The sequence below is a fragment of the Dermochelys coriacea genome, chromosome 2, assembly GCF_009764565.3.
Source record: "Dermochelys coriacea isolate rDerCor1 chromosome 2, rDerCor1.pri.v4, whole genome shotgun sequence".
Taxonomy (NCBI): domain Eukaryota; kingdom Metazoa; phylum Chordata; order Testudines; family Dermochelyidae; genus Dermochelys; species Dermochelys coriacea.
The window spans coordinates 35935637-35951368 of record NC_050069.1 but is presented as its reverse complement, the minus strand read 5'-3'; the positions used below and the strand labels follow the sequence as shown (position 1 = coordinate 35951368).

At 41.5% G+C, this 15732-nt stretch overlaps 1 long non-coding RNA gene across 1 annotated transcript; it reads right to left on the bottom strand.

Annotated features, from left to right (window-relative positions):
* Window positions 1-1214: 1214 nt before the first annotated feature.
* Window positions 1215-3724, bottom strand: LOC122458431. The gene is made up of 3 exons (XR_006278479.1): window positions 3584-3724; window positions 2039-2202; window positions 1215-1511 (listed from the first exon to the last, which is right to left on the bottom strand). It is a non-coding gene; the product is annotated as an uncharacterized LOC122458431 (long non-coding RNA).
* Between the last annotated feature and the right edge of the window lie 12008 nt (window positions 3725-15732).

Below are 15732 nucleotides of genomic sequence, written 5' to 3'. Positions count from 1 at the left end.
TCCCTTAATTTTTTACAGTTTTCCTTTTGAAATCATGGACTCTAATTTCAGATCTATTTTTGTTTATCCTACCATTTAGTTTAAACTGAACTATCTCATGATCACTCAAACCAAGGTTGTCCCCTACAACCAGTTCTTCTATGAAATCCTCACTACTCACCAATACCAAATCTAAAATGGCATCATCTCATGTTGGTTCAGTCACTGTTTGGTGAAAAAATCTATTAGCTATCACATCCAGGAAAATCTTGGCCCTACTGTTATTAGTAGCACTTGTCCTCCAATCTATAGCTGGGGAGTTAAAGTCTCCAATAATCACACAATTCCCAGTAGTATTTATTTCATTAAAAACTTTAAAGAGGACTCTATCCATATCAAATCAGATTCTGTGGTCCACAGCATAGCCCAAGCACTATGCCAAGGAACCTCTGGTAGCTTTCTTCCCCAAGGTGCTTTTGACCCCAACAGACTCTATTTTATCCATTCCATTACTTCTAATTTCTTTACAGTTTACCTGATCATTAATATATAGTGCTACTCCACCAGCTTTACCTATTTCTGTCTTTCCTGAACAGCACATACCCTTCAATACCTATACTCCAGTCACGACTATTATTCCACCATATTTCTGTTATCCCTAAAACATTTGGTTTTACTTTCTGCACCAGTAGTTCTAGTTCCTCCATATTGTTCCCCAGGCTCCTTGCATTGGTTTACAACAGTGGTTCCCAAACTTTTTCCGCTGCTTGTGCAGGGAAAGCCTCTGGCGGGCCGGGCCGGTTTGTTTACCTGCTGCGTCCACAGGTTCGGCCGATCGTGGCTCCCAGTGGCCGCAGTTCACTGCTCCAGGCCAATGGGAGCTACTGAAAGCGGCGCGGGCTGAGGGACGTACCGGCCACTGCTTCCAGCAGCATCGATTGGCCTGGAGCAGCGAACTGCGGCCAGTGGGAGCCGCGATCAGCCGAACCTGCGGGCACACCAGGTAAACAACCTGGCCTGGCCCGCCAGGGGCTTTCCCTGGACAAGTGGTGGAACAAGTTTGGGAACCAATGGTGTAAAAACATGTTAGTTATTTCTGATTGGTGTTGCCCAGATTCCTCACCCAATAGATTACAGCCATTCTATTAACCAAACTGTTAGCTTCACTGGTATCAGCACTATCTTTCTTCTTAAGGTCCATTCTCCTTTCCATTGCTGTTCCTTTCTCCATTGTTGTATTCTCTCTTTTTTTATTTTCTTCCCAGTCAATATTATAATCAGGCATGGAGATTACATGAGCATCTCCCAACCATCTCTCCCAAGTTCCTCATTTAAAGTCCTTTTAATTAGTTGTACTAACCTCTATCCCAGAAGTCTGTTTCTCTCCCTACTTAGATGGAGTCTATCCCATGAGAACAGTCCTCTGTCCATGAAGGCCTCTAAGTGGATGAACATCCCAAAGCCCTTCTTATGGCATCGCTGCCTGATCCATCTGTTGATTATCACAGTCTTGTCTTGCCTTCATTCTCCTCCTGTAGAGACAGGTAGAATCCCACTGAAGATCACCTAAGCCTCCATTTCTTTAAGTGTCTTCCCCAGCCTGGCATAGTCTCCCTGGATATGTTCCAATGACAATCTAGCTGCATCATTTGTTCCCACATGAAGGACAATCAGTGGATTCTTTCCTGCTCTCAATAGGATCCTCTTCAGCCTCAGGTCCACATCCCGTATCTTAGCTCCCAGCAGACAGAACACCCTTCTGTTCTCTAGATCAGGTCTGGTGACAGGCCTGTCTGTTTTCCCTGTTTTCAGCTGCCTTCTGTACCGCTGCTCCTGTGCTGCCTCCTGGCTGCTTGGCTGCCTTTATAAGCTCCCTAATTAATCAGGGCTCTGCTTCTCTCATAATACACTTCCCTACCAGACCCTGCAAACTGAACCAACCCCCCCCCCCACAAAAACACAAAACACAAACCACACAAAAACTCACTTCCCTTAAGGAACAGGGGCTTGCCTTCTCCCTTCTCCCTTCTCCTCCAACAGCACTCCCACTCCGACTCACCTGTTTTCAGCTCTGTTTGCTGCTGCCTGTGCTGCTGCTCCTCTTCTAGGCTTTGGGGCCATAGAACTAGTTCCAGTTCAGCATAGGGGAAAGAGGTTCTATTCCAAGTACTTTTGGTTCCCAAAACGAATGGGGGATGGAGACCAATATTAGATCTCAGACATCTAAACAATTACACAAAACAGCAGAAATTCAGGATGGTGACCCTCACAGCTATAATTCCCTCCCTAAATTCAGGTGATAGGTTTGTGACTCAGCCTTCAGGATGTGTATTTTCATATCATGATTCACCCCTCTCACAAGAAGTTTCTTCATTTCATAGTCAACCTTGACCACTTCCAGGACTGTGTGCTCCGTTTTGGCCTCTCTTCTGCTCTAAGGGTATTCTCAAAGTTCATGGCAGTCATAGCCACCCACCTATATCAACTAGGAACAATCATCTTCCCTCATCTTGATCTTATACAGGGGTTGATATTACTAAGAGCTCCTGTCGGCAGTACAAATAAGGTCTCTGTTCCACAGGTTAGGTCTCCAACTCAATCTCGAAAAGTATGCTTTGACACCAGTGTAGTGGATAGATTTCATAGGAGTTTCTCTGGATGCACCCAAGGCTTACCTATCTATGGACAGGTTTGTGACCCTAAAATATCTCTTCTCGAGGATTCAGATAAGTCCCAAACCTTGGCAAGAAATTGTCTCCAACGAGTAGGTCATATGGCAGGTTGTGACTTCATAATCCAACACAACAGGTTACATCTTTGATGTTTCCAGGGATAGCTCAGGAGTGTTTATATACTGGACAAGCACAGTCTGGACTAGCAGGTGTTTATTCTCCATTGAATTCTGGAGTCACTCAAGTGGTGGAAGAACCCTTCCAAGGTCTGTGCGAGAGTCCCTTTTCTCCAAGCTCCTCCTACCATCATTATAACATCAGATGCATCCCTTTTGGGAGGGGGGGCCCTCTCGGGTTGCACACAATCCAGGACAAATGGTCATCCCAAGAACATCTTCTTCACATGAACCTTTTAGAATTGGGAGCAGTCAGAAATGCTTGCATTCACTTCCTTCCTCTGATCAGAGCAAAATCTCTCAATATTATCCGGACAGCCTGGCCTGCATGTTCTACATCAGTCGTCGGGGTAGGACACGGTTCCCCTCACTTTGTGATGAAGTAATAGCTCCGGAATTGATGCATAGCAAACCAGATTGTCATCTCAGCTTCTTACCTTCCAGGTACACAGAACACTACAGCCGACAACCTCAGCAGGCGCTTCTCCCAGAATTACAAATGGCAGTTGGATTCATATTTCTAACCTGGGGGTTGGTTCGAGAAGTGGACATCTTTCCAACTGCCACCAACACAAAGTGCAAGACATTTTTCTTGAGAGGGGAACTTGACCCTCAATCAATAGGGGATGCCTTCTTTATTTCATGGAATCTTTTCACATACTCACCAACACCAATACTTTTCAAGGTACTGAACAACACAGGGCCAAGGACATTATAATTGCAGTGATTTGGCCAAGACAAGTTTGGTAGCCCTACCTCATTTGACTTGCTTCTTGTCCACCACTAAGACTTCCAGTCCTTTGCTGTCGTTTGTCTCTGAATCACAATCAGATTCTTCACCCAAACTTTTAAATTCTGCAACTCCGGGCATGTTCCTGGATGGTTCTTGGGGATAGAGACTTCCTGTCCAAAAAAGGGACAACAAGTATCATTAGATAACAGAAAAACAAGTCTTTCCTGTCCACTCTTCTCTTTCAAGTGTCTTGGACTACCTGTTGGAGTTTAAAAGATCAGGTATCGCTATGAGTTCTGTAAAGGTTCACTTGGTAGCTATAAGAGTCTTACACACATCTGTGGAAGGTTTGGGATTTTTGCTCACCCTACAATATCAAAATTCCTCTGGGGACTAATGAATCTTTTCCCACAGATTAGAGAACCGGACCCACTATGGGACTTGAATTTTGTCCATAACTGTCTTATGAAATGCCCCCTTGAGTCATTAGCTACATGTTTGCTGCTCCATCTATTCATGAAAACAACTTTCTTGGTGGCCACCACTTCTGCCTGCAAGATCAGAGAACGGGGGGAGGGGAGGATTTAATGGCAGACCTTCCTTTTACAATGTTTTTTCAAGGAAAAGGTATTATTGCAACCACATCCCAAATTTCTACCTAAGGTGTCTTCTGAATTTCATATTAACCAGACCATTCATGTCTCAGGTTTTTTCCCTTGGAACCAAATCAGACTAGGCAGGAATCTGCCTTCCATACTTTGGATATCAAAAGGGCATTAGCTTTCTATTTTGACAGAACCAAATGATTCAGAAAATTTCCCAGTCTGTTTCAATTGTGCACAGATCTAAGGGATCAACAATTTCCACCCAGAGACTTTCAAGACGGATTTCTGGGTGTATTATTTTATGTTATGATTCTGCCAGTATTCAACCTCCTTCGAGACCATTGGCCCATTCTAGATCACAGTCTACTTCTATGGCGTTACTCAAGGATGTTAACAGTAGCTGAAATTTGCAGAGCTGCAATTTGAACTTCAATACATACTCTCTTTAAGCACAATATGTTGATTTATGCCTCTAAATCAGATATTGCAGTTAGCAAGGCAGTTCTGTCTTTGGTATTAGACTCTGGTCCAAGATCCCTCCTCCCTGTGGAGATACTGCTCGGGAGTCACCTGAAGTGCAGCACCAATAGTGGCACTATTTGAAGAAGAAGGAGAGGCTACTCACCTTGTGCAGTAACTGGAGTTCTTCAAGATGTGTTACCCTGTGGGTGCTCCATTACAACCCTCCTTCCCCTCTGCTTTGGAGCTTCCTCTGCAGGACATTGAGAAGGATCTGAGGGTGGTTCACTTGTGCAGCCCTATATATCCTCGTAACAGGACACGAGGATGTACTGAGTGCATGCAGAGGGAAAAGGGAGAGGCACTGCTTACAAAAATCTCTGATCCAAGGTGCAGGGGCACGTGTGCACCTGAAGTGGAGCACCCATTAGGACACACATCTCAAAGAACTTCAATTACTGCACAAGATGAGTAACCTCTCCTTCGGCACTTGAACATACCTTTTGGAAAAATTAACCAGAACCTCTATTCTTCTTTCAGTTGCAAAGTCTCTTACCCATACCCATCAACATTCTATTGATCTCATCAACTACAATATTCTTTATTCAGTGTATTCTACCTATTCTTTCATTAAATCTAACAAAATTTTCTGTGCTGTTCATGATATCATCATCAAGCACTTCCTGATTATGTTTGAACACTTCTCTACTGCTCCTCAGAATTACCTTGTCTCCTCTTATCCATTTATTTTCATATATATCATATACTGTGTCCTATCTAGTGCTTTCAACCTATCCCCATAAAACTGGTCTATTTCCCATACTTCAAGCTTTCCTTGGCATACATGACCTTCAACTGTATATGTCAGAACCTTGGCAAACAATCTATGTCTCACAATGGTGTTTTTCTTTTTGTATCCCTATGCCCTCAGTAGTCTTAATAATTTGTGGTGGCCTTTACCAGAAATTTCATTTGCTGATGCACTTTTTCCTATATATTCAGGGATAACACTGATAGCAAAGAATTTGCAAGAGAAGAGCCCATAATGAGACTCCAGAGCTTCAGAAACTGCCCAAAGCATCGACAGAAAAATTAACTGGTTATTTACAGCCATCAGCCCACCTACTGTAGGGCAATGTCAATTCTCTTTGCCTCTGGGAAATCAGTTTTCCCAAGGCCATCTATGAGCTGTGCATTATTCTATAGTTCTCTGACCTGTGCTTGCCTGAGGCTGGATGGCAATTCTAAAGAGATGATGCTCCCTGCCCCTCCACATAGTATCTTGCCATTCCCCCCGGTAGTTGACTTCTACATGCTTCCTCATATCTGACATGGAATAGCCTGACACTACTTTGCCTCAAGAGATTATGGCTTTGTGCCCTTTGCCTTTGGAGTTGTTTTTTCTTGAGGTAGAATCACAAACTAAGGATAACTCTCAGAAGACAGTATTGCACTTTTTTCCCACAGCATCCAGAATAAAGTGAAAAGGGAGGGGTTTGTACCAGAACTTGCCTAATTGGCTAATTTTAAACTCTAAGAGACCAGAAATGGGACTTGACAGATAGTGGCATTTCATTGTGACATTCCGAAATTATTATTCAAATGATTCTGAACCCCTTCATTATCAGTAGATTTGTGAAGAAATTGAATCCAAATCAGGTATTCATCTCCTTTCCAGTCCCATCTCTGTCTGTTAGGAGAGCTGTAAATCTCATCAGCAACTCCACAGGGATGCTCTACCATTGCAAATTCAGTCTAATTTCTTTTCCAAGTGTGCTGGTAACCATTGCTCCATTTCCATATCAGTAATTCTCTTCTCCATCCAGCCTGCTTACTCTTGCTTCCCAATATTTTCTTATAAGGTTGAAAAGAATTTCATTTCTCCCTTTCAATCTAAGGTCTCTCTAATTTGTGATAACAACTCAAGACTGATATCTTCTCCTTCCTTGCCTCTGTGTCTACTTTCTTTTTCCTTTCCTTGCCTCCCTGGACCTTCCTAAAATTATGCATTAGAAAATAACCTCTTCCAAATACCACACTGTACTGACTTTTACCTCATAACAAAGTGCTCAAGAAAATCTCCTCCTCTAATCTTTCCAAGCACCTGTCTTACAATATTATCCTTGACCTATTTCAGACTGTGTTTCACTCTGGCCATAATGTGGAAGCCACTTTCTATTTATAGTTAGTGAGAGACCTAAGTGCTTCCTTTGACTGCTGTGGACCACTCCACTCATGTGGACCTCTTCAATAGCTGCATCAATTCTCTCTTGTCTCAGTTTTACTCTTACCTACTTCACTTAACCACACTTTCACTTTCCAACAGTGGTTCCTGCTCTGTGTCAAGACTTGTCTTCTGTGGAGATCCACCGATCTCAATGTCCTTTTCTACCTATCTCTGCCCTCCAAGGACACACTACTCTTTTCTGTCTAACTGTTCCTAACTCCTAACAGTGTAACTACAATGACCCCTTTTATGCTGATGATGCATAATTGTAAATCTCTTTCAACAGTTTAATGACTCCTCCCTTTCCACATACCCTCTGCCAATCTTGACTAGGTAAAACAAAAAGCTTAAGGCAGACCTTCTTACCTCATCCTCTCACCAGCCACCCACATATCAACTCCCCCAGTTGGAATGAGAGCAGTTTCAGACATTTGGAGTAGACTTTCTATATTTCTTCACCTCTTCAACTTTTACATCACTTCTCAAATCTTCCCTGAAAACATATATATTCTCCCTTGCCTATTACTCTTTCCCACTGGTAATATTTAACTCTAAATTATTGTGCGAAAGTTTTATGAAAGATAAAATTCAAAATAAGGATCAGATTCTGCTTACTTTGCTCATGTGAGTAATCCCATAGAAATAACATAAGCAGAATTTGGCCTCACAGTGCTATCATAAGAACATAAGAATGGCCCTACTGAGTCAGACCAAAGGTCCATCTAGCCCAGTATCTTCTGACAGTGGCCAGTGCCAGGTGCCCCAGAGGGTATGAACAGAGCAGGTAATCATCAAGTGATCCATCCCCTGTCGCTCATTCCCAGCTTCTGGCAAACAGAGACTAGCGACACCATTCCTGCCCACCCTGGATAATAGCCATTGATGGACGTATCCTCCATGAATTTATCTAGTTCTTTTTTGAACCCTGTTATGGTCTTGGCCTTCACAACATCCTCTGGCAAGGAGTTCCACAGGTTGACTGTGTGCTGTGTGAAGAAATACTTCCTTTTGTTTTAAACCTGCTGCCTATTAATTTCATTTAGTGACCCCTAGTCCTTGTGTTATGAGAAGTAGTAAACAACACTTCCTTATCTACTTTCTCCACACCAGTTATGATTTTATAGACTTCAATCATATCTCCCCTTAGCCATCTCTTTTCCAAGCTGAAAAGTCCCAGTCTTATTAATCTCTCCTTATACGGAATCCATTCCATACCCCTAGTCATTTTTGTTGCCCTTTTCTGAACCTTTTCCAATTCCAATATATCTTTTTGAGATGTGGCACTGCATCTGTACACAGTATTCAAGATGTGGGTATACCATGGATTAATATAGAGGCAATATGATATTTTCTGTCCTATTATCTATCCCTTTCTTAATTATTCCCAGCATTCTGTTTGCTTTTTCGACTGCCACTGCACATTGAGTGGATGTTTTCAGAGAACTATCCACAATGACTCCAAGATCTCCGTCTTGAGTGGTAACAGCTAATTTTGACCCCATCATTTTATGAGTATAGTTGGGATCATGCTTTCAAATGTGCATTACTTTGTATTTATCAACATTAAATTTCATCTGCCATTTTGTTGCCCAGTCACTCAGTTTTGATAGATCCTTTTGTAGCTCTTCACAGTCTGCCTGGGTCTTAACTATCTTTAGCAATTTTGTATCATCTGCAAATTTTGTCACCTCATTGTTTACCCCTTTTTTCCAGATCATTTATGAATATGTTGAATAGGACTGGTCCCAGAACAGACCCCTGGGGGACACCACTATTTACCTCTCTGCATTCTGAAAATTGACCATTTATACTTACCCTTTGTTTCCTATCTTTTAACCAGTTACCAATCCATGAGAGCACCTTCCTTCTTATACTGTGGCAGTTTACTTTGCATAAGAGCCTTTGGTGATGGACCTTGTCAAAGGCTTTCTGAAAATCTAAGTACACTATATCCACTGGATCCCCTTGGTCCACATGCTTGTTGACCTACTCAAAGAATTCTAGAAGATTGGCGAGGCATGATTTCCCTTTACTAAAGCCATGCTGACTCTTCCTCAACAAATTATGTTCATTTATATGTCTGACAATATTGTTCTTTATTATAGTTTCAACCAGTTTGCCTAGTACTGTAGTCAGACTTACAGACCTGTAATTACTGGGATCACCTCTGGAGCCCTTTAAAAAAATTGGCACCACATTAGTTATCCTCCAGTCATCTGGTACAGAAGCTGAATTAAATGACAGGTTACAGACTACAGTTAATAGTTCCTCAATTTCATATTTGAGTTCCTTCAGAACTCTTGGGTGAATACCATCTGATCCTGGTGACTTATTGCTGTTTAATTTATCAATTTGTTCTAAAACCTCCTCTAATGATACCTCAATCTGGGACAGTTCCTCGGATCTGTCACCTAAAAAGAACAGCTCAGGTTTGGTAATCTCTCACATCCTCAGCCGTGAAGACCGATACCAAGAATTCATTTAGTTTCTCCGCAATGGTCTTATCGTCTTTGCGTGCTCCTTTAGCATCTTGATCGTCCAGTGTCCCCAATGGTTGTTCAGCAGGCTTCCTGCTTCTGATGTACTTAAAAAAAATTGCTATTACTTTTTGAGTCTTTGGCTAACTGTTCCTCAAATTCTTTTTTGGCTTTCCTAATTGTATTTTTATACTTCATTTGCCAGTGTTTATGCTCCTTTCTATTTTCCTCACTATGATCTAACTTCCACTTTTTAAAGGATGCCTTTTTGCCTCTCATTGGTTCTTTTACTTTGTGGTTTAGCCACGGTGTCTCTCTTTTGATTCTCTTACTATGTTTTTTTAATTTGGGGTATACATTTAAGTTGAGCCTCTATTATGGTGTCTTTTTCACGCAGCTTGCAGAGATTTCACTTTTGGCACTTTACCCTTTAATTTCTCTTTAACTAACTTCCTCATTTTTCTGTAGTTCCCCTTTCTGAAATTAAATGCTAAAGTGTTGGACCACTGTGGTGTTTTTCCTGCTATGGGATATTAAACTCATTGAGTTTAGGAAGGGGTTTGAGCAGATGATGGAGCAAAGATATGAGGTATCTGAAGGGAAAAGCTCAGACTCACAGATGGAAGCAGGGCTGGGGAATTTTGAGGGGAGACTGGGTGAGGAAAGTGGTCAGTGGAAGCATGTGACTAAAAGAACCAGGCAGAGGAAAAGACGGGCTAGTGAAGGAGAAATAGAGCTTAGGAACAGGTTTGCAGAGTTGGAAAATGAAGAAGTGGCTCAGCAGGTACTTGTTGAAGGTGGAAGGGTAAGGAAAAAGAGAAGAGAGGCTAGTCCTATAGGAAAAGCGGAAGAGTCAAGGGAGACTACACCAAATATGAGCCCCAGGAGGATACAGGATGGGTTGAAGAGGATTATAAGGAAAAATAGGAATGGAAAGAACTTGCAGCCAGAGGGAACAGGGGAGAGACTGGAGAATAGCACTGTCACCAGGAAAAGGCAGGTCTATGTGATCGGGGACTCTTTATTGAGAAGAATAGACAGGCCTGTAACTAGAGCTGATCCAGAGAATAGAAGGGTGTGCTGTCTTCCGGGTGCTAAGATACGGGATGTAGACCTGAGGTTGAAAAGGATCCTAAAGGGAGCGGGAAAGAATCCCCTAATTATCCTTCATGTGGGAACAAATGATACGGCTAGATTCTCGCTGGAAAGTATTAAGGGAGACTACGCTAGGCTGGGGAAGACGCTTAAGGAAATTGAGGCTCAGGTGATCTTTAGTGGGATCCTTTCTGTTCCTAGAGAAGGGCAACAAAGGTGTGACAAGTTTATGACTGTCAACAGATGGCTTAGGCAGTGGTGCTTTGGGATGTATGGCCACTGGGAGGCATTCACAGACAGAGGACAGTTCTCTCGGGATGGACTTCATCTGAGTAGGGAAGGAAATAGACTTCTAGGATCAAGGCTGGCACAACTGATAAAGAGAGCTTTAAACTAGGAATTAGGGGGAGATGGTTGGGAGATGTCCAGGTAATCTCCACACCGGATTTTAGCATTGAGAGGGAAGAAGACGAAGTAAGAAAGGATACAGCCGTGGGTAGGAGAATGTATATAAGGAGCGAGGGCGGTGTGGATACTAGTCTAATAGGTTATACTGGCTGTAGAATGACTGTGCCTAATAGGGTACAAAATGTGAGCGAGGCCAAACAGCAAAAATTAAGATGTTTGTACACCAATGCGAGGAGCCTAGGTAACAAAATGGAGGAACTAGAGCTACTGGTGCAGGAAGTGAAACCAGATATTATAGGGATAACAGAAACATGGTGGAATAGTAGTCATGACTGGACTACAGGTATTGAAGGGTATGTGCTGTTTAGGAAAGACAGAAACAAAGGTAAAGGTGGTGGAGTAGCATTGTAGATCAATGATGAGGTAGAATGTAAAGAAATAAGAAGCGATGCAATGGATAAGACAGAGTCCGTCTGGGCAAAAATTACATTGGGGAAGATAACTAGTAAAGCCTCTCTTACGATAGTGCTTGGGGTGTGCTATAGACCTCCGTGATCTAATTTGGATATGGATAGAGCCCTTTTTAATGTTTTTAATAAAGTAAATACTAATGGAAACTGCGTGATCATGGGAGACTTTAACTTCCCAGATATAGACTGGAGGACCAGTGCTAGTAATAATAATAGGGTTCAGATTTTCCTAGATGCGATAGCTGATGGATTCCTTCATCAAGTAGTTGCTGAACCGACTAGAGGGGATGCCATTTTAGATTTAATTTTGGTGAGTAGCGAGGACCTCATAGAAGAAATGGTTGTAGGGGACAATCTTGGCTCAAGTGATCATGAGCTAATTCAGTTCAAACTAAACGGAAGGATTAACAAAAATAAATCTGCAACTAGGGTTTTTGATTTCAAAAGGGCTGACTTCCAAAAATTAAGGAAATTAGTTAGGAAAGTGGATTGGACTGAAGAACTTATGGATCTAAAGGTAGAGGAGGCCTGGGATAACTTTAAATCAAAGCTGCAGAAGCTATCGGAAGCCTGTATCCCAAGAAAGGGGAAAAAATTCATAGGAAGGAGTTGTAGACCAAGCTGGATGAGCAAGCATCTTAGAGAGGTGATTAAGAAGAAGCAGAAAGCATACAGGGAGTGGAAGATGGGAGGGATCAGCAAGGAAAGCTACCTAATTGAGGTCAGAACATGTAGGGATCAAGTGAGACAGGCTAAAAGTCAAGTAGAGTTGGACCTTGCAAAGGGAATTAAAACCAATAGTAAAAGGTTCTATAGCCATATAAATAAGAAGAAAACTAAGAAAGAAGAAGTGGGGCCGCTAAATATTGAGGATGGAGTGGAGGTTAAAGATAATCTAGGCATGGCCCAATATCTAAACAACTACTTTGCCTCAGTCTTTAATAAGGCTAAAGAGGATCTTAGGGATAATGGTAGCATGACAAATGGGAATGAGGATATGGAGTTAGATATTACCATATCTGAGGTAGAAGCGAAACTGAAACAGCTTAATGGGACTAAATTGGGGGGCCCAGATAATCTTCATCCAAGAATATTAAAGGAATTGGCACCTGAAATTGCAAGCCCATTAGCAAGAATTTTTAATGAATCTGTAAACTCAGGAGTAGTACCGAATGATTGGAGAATTGCTAATATAGTTCCTATTTTTAAGAAAGGAAAAAAAAGTGATCCAGGTAACTACAGGCCAGTTAGTTTGACATCTGTAGTATGCAAGGTCCTGGAAAAAATTTTGAAGGAGAAATTAGTTAAGGACATTGAAGTCAATGGCAAATGGGACAAAATACAACATGGTTTTACAAAAGGTAGATCATGCCAAACCAACCTAATCTCCTTTTTTGAAAAAGTAACAGATTTTTTAGATAAAGATAATGCAGTGGATCTAATTTACCTAGATTTCAGTAAGGCATTTGATACCGTGCCACATGGGGAATTATTAGTTAAATTGGAGAAGATGGGGATCAATATGAACATCAAAAGGTGGATAAGGACTTGGTTAAAGGGGAGACTGCAACGGGTCCTACTGAAAGGCGAACTGTCAGGTTGGAGGGAGGTTACCAGTGGAGTTCCTCAGGGATCGGATTAAATCTTATTTAATCTTTTTATTACTGACCTTTGCACAAAAAGTGGGAGTGTGCTAATAAAGTTTGCAGATGATACAAAGCTGGGAGGTATTGTCAATTCAGATAAGGATTGGGATATTATACAGGAAGATCTGGATGACCTTGTAAACTGGAGTAATAGTAATACGATGAAATTTAATAGTGAGAAGTGTAAGGTTATGCATTTAGGGATTAATAACAAAAATTTAAGTTATAAGTTGGGGATGCATCAATTAGAAGTAACGGAAGAGGAGAAGGACCTTGGAGTATTGGTTGATCATAGGATGACTATGAGCCGCCAATGTGATATGGCTGTGAAAAAAGCTAATGCGGTTTTGGGATGCATCAGGAGAGGCATTTCCAGTAGGGATAAGGAGGTTTTAGTACCATTATACAAGGCACTGGTGAGACTTCACCTAGAATACTGTGTGCAGTTCTGGTCTCCCAGGTTTAAAAAGGATGAATTCAAACTGGAGCAGGTACAGAGAAGGGCTACTAGGCTGATCCGAGGAATGGAAAACTTGTCTTATGAAAGGAGACTTAAGGAGCTTGGCTTGTTTAGCCTAACTAAAAGAAGGTTGAGGGGAGATATGATTGCTCTTTATAAATATATCAGAGGGATAAATACAGGAGAGGGAGAGGAATTATTTAAGATCAGGACACAAGAACAAATGGGTATAAACTGGCCACCAAGAAGTTTAGACTTGAAATCAGATGAAGGTTTTTAACCATTAGAGGAGTGAAGTTTTGGAATAGCCTTCCAAGGGAAGCAGTGGGGGCAAAAGATCTATCTGGTTTTAAGATTCTACTTGATAAGTTTATGGAGGAGATGGTATGATGGGATAATGGGATTTTGGTAAGTAATTGATCTTTAAATATTCAGGATAAATAGGACTAATCCCCTGAGATGGGATATTAGATGGATGGGATCTGAGTTACCCAGGAAAGAATTTTCTGTAGTAACTGGCTGGTGAATCTTGCCCATATGCTCAGGGTTTAGCTGATCGCCATATTTGGGGTCGGGAAGGAATTTTCCTCCAGGGCAGATTGGAGAGGCCCTGGAGGTTTTTCGCCTTCCTCTGTAGCATGGGGCATGGGTGACTTGAGGGAGGCTTCTCTGCTCCTTGAAGTCTTTAAACCATGATTTAAGGACTTCAATAGCTCAGACATGGGTGAGGTTTTTCGTAGGAGTGGGTGGGTGAGATTCTGTGGCCTGCGCTGTGCAGGAGGTCGGACTAGATGATCAGAATGGTCCCTTCTGACCTTAGTATCTATGAATCTATAAACTTAATTATATTATGGTCACTATCACAAAGCGGTCCAGCTATATTCACCTCTTAAACCAGATCCTGTGCTCTACTTAGGACTAAATCAAGAATTGCCTCTCCTCTGGTGGTTTCCAGGACCAGCTGCTCCAAGAAGCAGTCATTTAAGGTGTCAAGAAACTTTCTCTCTTCATCCTGTCCTGAGGTGACATGTATCCAGTCAATATGGGGATAATTGAAATCTTCCATTATTATTATTGAGTTTTTTATTTTAGCAGCCTCTCTAATCTCCCGGAGCATTTCACAGTCACTATCACCATCCTGGTCAGGTGGTCGGTAATATATCCCTACCACTATATTCTTATTACTAGAGCATGGAATTTCTGTCCATAGAGATTCTTTGATACAGTCTGATTCATTTACGATTTTTACTTCATTTCATTTCATTTCCTGCTTTCTTTCATATATAATGCCACTTCCCCACCAGCACAGCCTCTTCTGTCCTTCCGATATATTTTGTACCTGGTATTACTGTATCCCATTGATTATCCTCATTCCACCAAGTTTCTGTGATGCCTATTATATCAATATCCTCTATTAATACACGGCATTCTAGGTCATCCATTTTATTATTTAGACTTCTAGTATCGGTATATAAGCACTTTGTTTCCTTTTAGCTGTTTGCCATCACACGATGCAATTGAACGGGACTCTTTTTTATTTGACTGTTTCTGATCAGACCCTGCCTGTATTTTATAATTTTCTGTCCTCTCATCCTCATTAGGACATAGAGATTCTCTATTAATAGATCCTCCCCTAAGAGATGTCCGAACCATATGCTCCTCCACACCTGTCAGCTTTCCCCCAGCCCTTAGTTTTAAAACTGCTCTATGACCTTTTTAATGTTAAGTCCAATTATGTTGCATTTTTTTCTTTAATATGCTATAGGAATAGTTATTTTACAAATAGTAATGTACAAACATGAGTGTTATATAGAAACATTGTGAAAATGTCCTAAAGCTGACCTATCATAAATATAAAGGGAAGGGTAAACACCTTTAAATCCCTCCTGGCCTGAGGAAAAACCCTTTCACCTGTGAAGGGTTAAGAAACTAAGATAACCTCGCTGGCACCTGACCAAAATGACCAATGAGGAGACAAGATACTTTCAAAGCTGGAGGGGGGGAAAAACAAAGGGTTCTCTCTGTCTGTGTGATGCTTTTGCCGGGACCAGAGCAGGAATGCAGGTCAGAACTCCTGTAAAAAGTCAGTAAGCAATCTAGTTAGATATGTGTTAGATTCTGTTTTGTTTAAATGGCTAATAAAATAAGTTGTGCTGAGTGAAATGTATATTCCTGGTTTTGTATCTTTTTGTAACTTAAGGTTTTGCCTAGAGGGATTCTCTAGGTTTTGAATTTAATTACCCTGTAACGTATTTACCATCCTGATTTTACAGAGGTGATTCTTTTACTTTTTCTTTAATTAAAATTCTTCTTTTAAGAACCTGA